Source organism: Triticum aestivum, chromosome 6B, assembly GCF_018294505.1.
Source record: "Triticum aestivum cultivar Chinese Spring chromosome 6B, IWGSC CS RefSeq v2.1, whole genome shotgun sequence".
Taxonomy (NCBI): Eukaryota; Viridiplantae; Streptophyta; class Magnoliopsida; order Poales; family Poaceae; genus Triticum; species Triticum aestivum.
Window position 1 is genome coordinate 431,034,147 of NC_057810.1, and position 4,391 is coordinate 431,038,537.

Here is a 4,391-nt window from a genome sequence, read left to right on the forward strand (position 1 = left end):
ACGTAATAATGAGTGGGGCTGTACATGCCCCGGAGTCTCCGAAGTGCCGCCCTCGGACCTCGGGGGCTCCCGCCCACGCCCAGTGGCAGCACTTAGCTCCGCGCTGGTGAGAAGACGTCGAAGACTAGATTAGGTGCCGGACACGGCTTCTCTCATTTGCTTTCCGCAGTTGGCTCATTTGTTTCTATTTGAAGTTTTACTGAAGCTGTTACCATTTCGAGCTCGCGACCCTTTGTCCATTTCACTTATTTGTTTCGTTTTCTCTCGCGCAAAGTCTCACGAGGGAGGAACTTGGGCACCCTCGCGAGTGTTTTCTGCCCCGGTGGTTTGGAACTTCCTTATCCGAGTCCGCTGTAGGAGCACCCCTCCCAGTCTGTGCCCCACGGGCATCGCGACACGATCATGGGACTTGGGTTGGTTGCCCCCGCTACCAGGGCTGGAGACTACCCCAACTGACTAACCCCTTCAGGACACAAGGCGCACGACGAGGCCCTAGCCTCGGGAGGCGAGGACCGCAACGAGCTTCCCCCCAAGTTAAGTGATTTCCACGCATAAACACGCGGAACGAAAACATAGCGCAGAAACAATAGAAACGGCGCGCCAATTAAACAGCAACAGTTCAACACGCCCCCGTGGGGCACCAGACTACATTCTTTTTGCGCAGGAAAGAAAGAAAAGCAAAATGGGCACGACTTGCCCGGCATCAACTCTCGGCAAGGGCTCGTACTGCCTCTGGAGCTCAGCTGGATTCCGCCTCCCGCTTCACCGAGGCACGGTGTCGGGCCGACCCGCTGCCCTCTCCCAGGCGAACGCGGCGACGAGGGGGCTGGTCGCGACCACCGCTGGAGGAGCTGCCGTCCGATGGGGAGTCACCAAAGCTTGGCGGGCCTCGGGCGCCGCTGCCCGCGCGCCTCCCACCACCTTCATCCCGACAAATGCAAGGGCTGGGCGCACGGCCGCGGTCATCATCTTCGGGGCAGCATCTGGCGCGGCGGCTGTCTTCCCCGAATACCCTCACGTAGAGGATGGCATCGCCGTCGAACTTAAAGTGTAGAGTGCACCGTCGGCTCAGGCCGCGCGCACGGGCAAACGTTTGCCAGCCGCGGGTCAGGGCCGCCTCCCCGGCGGTGGAGACCTCCAGAGTAGCACATGAGGCCCTGCTGCAGCAACCATCTGCCTGAAGCCAAAGGCCGCCCGGGGCACCAGACGGAAGTTCACCTACAAAGAAGCGGGGGAGCTAGAGCCAGGTGCCGGTCGGGTCCGCCGACCACACGACGAACTCCGGCAGCACCTCCGTCGAGCGAGAACGCGGCCTTGGGGGTCGCGCAGCCCCAGCGAACCTCTTGTTGGCAGCCGAGCGCCCACCGCCGCGTAGAGGGCTGCTTCCACGGCCACGGGAGGCCGCAGCGGGGGCCGTAGGGTGCTTGCAAGGGCGGCCCCGGCCACGCTTGGCCGAAGGAGAGCCGGGCCCTTCCTGGCGAGCCTTTCCTTTCTCCACGGCCGAGAACCTCTTCGGCGGGGCCATGGGGATGGCGAGCGGCCAAGAAGAAGAAGGGGAGTAGCAAGAAGGGATGGACTGGAAGGGCTCGCGCTGTTCCGTACATATAGCCGGGGGAGGCCAACCGCCGGCCTCCACAATCACAGGTAATCATGACCCGTTTTGCGTGCAGGGACTTATCAAGTCGTGCAGTTACCGAGGAGTTGTGGGGAAGCAGGGACGCCCACGTCCAATCAACCGCCATGTGGCACCCAAGGCCGCAGGTTGTTGGGGCCCGCGACGCTTCTCACTTGCCCCTTTGCTTCTCTGCTAAGCCAAGTCCAGGCGCGCCTTGGGCCCGGGGGCTACTGTCGGCGTTCTGGGAATGGGGGTACCCAGACTTGCTTGCCTGCGGCCAGCGGCGTGGCTCAGGGGGTGGCCCAGTACGGCCCATCTTCATCAACACATGCTCAAGACCCTTGCCAGGGGCCAAGCCTCGCAGGGCGGACGACAGGAAGCTTCCTCGGGCACAGCCTCGTCAGGCTGGCTCGCGAGGAGGCGGAGAGATCAAGGCAGGGTACCTCACGAGGTGCCCATGACGCAAGCCATGACGACCGAAGCCAGGCAGGCGCCAGGCGGGCGCCGGCCTGCGCAGAGTCCTTGTTTCCTCTTTGGTGCAAAGGGGGCAAGCACAGACAAGAGTATCAAGCAAAGGCAAGCATTTCGGTGCAACAAGACCAAGACCAGCAGAACGGCAGGATGGAGGTCATCGTGGAGCCCAAGCCGGCGTCACCGTCAGAGTCTTTGGCAGGCGAGGACCGACTTTAGCAAGGATAAGTGTACTAGATGTTCCCCATCAAAATGGCCAATTGTTGGCGCCCTTCCCGCTCAATATTTGGGAAGAGGACCAAGGCCTCTCTCTATAAATAGGACTAGCCAACACAGAAGAAGGAACAACAACAACCCGGATCCGGATTCAATCCTTCCCAAGAGGCATCACCTCCACAAGAACTCCTCCCCTCGCGAGGCAGTTCTTCCTTTGTATTGTTCATCACCAGCCCCTGAGGCAATCTACCACACCACAAACTAGAGTAGGGTATTACACCATAATGGTGGCTCGAACTAGTATAAACCTCGTGCCCCTTGTGTTGTTCTTCGTGTAGTTTAGATCCTTGCGAGGCGACGAAACGTGAGTAGGTGGGAGGTGTGATCTCCGTGCGCACCCTATAGTTCGAACCTTGAGGGTCTGCCGGAACCCGAAATCCGACAAGTGCTCCCCAGTCTTTGCCAAGCTTGTTGAAGGTCGTTCTCCTCCGGTGAACTTCGAGGTCAATGGGCGGCAGTACAACAAGGGATACTATCTAGCTGATGGCATCTATCCGAGATGGTCGACATTTGTGAAGACCGTCTCAAACCCTATGCCAGGAGGCAAGAACGCCTGGTTTGCAAAGATTCAGGAGGCTTGCAGGAAGGATGTCGAGCGGGCATTTGGTGTGCTCCAATCTCGATTTGCTGTTGTACGGTACCCTGCTCAGACCTGGTCGAAAGATTAAATGTGGGAGATCATGACTTGTTGTGTCATCTTGCACAACATGATTATTGAGAGCGAGCAGGAAGAGCCGGTGTTTGACACTGAACCATATTACTTGCAGGGTCCTCTTGCCCAAGTTGATCACCAGATACCGGCAAACTGGACTGACTACCTCAATATGCATCAGGAGATCCGAGACCCACAGGTGCATGTAGAACTGCAACACTATCTGATGGAGCACCTATGGAGGCTCAAGGGCGAGGCCGGGAATGGAGATGAAACTTGAGTTTTTATTTGTTAAACGATATAATTTGTAGTGAACTATTTGATTTATGTGATGAAACAAGCCGAAAACACGCCGAACTATGTGAGGAGCTAATTGATTCTTATTTGTTTGCGAAAATTCACGCCGAAACCCGCTGAACCGCACCGAATATGGGCCGAATCATGCAGTTATCGGGCCGTTTCTGGACATATTTGGACCGAAAGCTGGGCTGAATTCGGCGCCTGGGGGTGACCTGAGGGCAACGGCTGGGTGCCGAACCGCCCGAGCGCCGATTTTATCGCCGGCGCACCCCCAGGACGCTCTTTTTCGAAGCCATGGGGGCCGAACGGCTGGAGATGCTCTTACTCTTGTCTCCTTTACTCTATTCATGATTCATGAAGAATTTGTCATCTTTGTTTCTCAAAATGTGTACCGCCGGTTCGGATTTTTTTCCCAGCGTTGTAGACACATGCGTTGTGAACATTCACAATGCAAATATCTGCATTTTTTTGAGACATTTAAATTTTAACTTCTTTAATCGGGAGCATACGAGGTTGGTATCACGTGGTACTTTCTCGACTTGATGGATCGAAATGGAAGTCAAAGTCAAGGTTATAGCCTAGAAGGCCGTCTTTACATGACACATAAAAACATGGCACGCACACGGTCGGTGACGACGAAATCTATCCAGGATTGAAGAAGAGCCACGCACGCTTGTTGGGCCACACTCTTTGCACACACAGGAAACATGCATGTTTGGTATGCTTGCGTCGACAGTAGACATGTCAGTTCTTTCTTTCTCTACTTGCAATCACAAAAGAGGAAGCCTTATCCGAACCGTTGGTCCATAAGTATCAAGAATCAAGAAGTATGAGAGGGATGGATGCCAGAGCTCTCTCAGCGATTAGGGATTTTCGGCCGTTGGATCTCTCCCTTGATGCGTTTTCGTCCGTTGGATCGATAGGTGGAGGAACCTGCGCCGTCGGATCGAAAAAAAAAAACTGCTGGCTGCAGCGCCCTCTCCAGCGTGCCACCGCCTGTAATTTTGCTGCCCCGCCGAGGGCATTTTGGTCATTCCGCATACAGGGGGTATAAAAGGGCCCCGCTCCTATGGGATG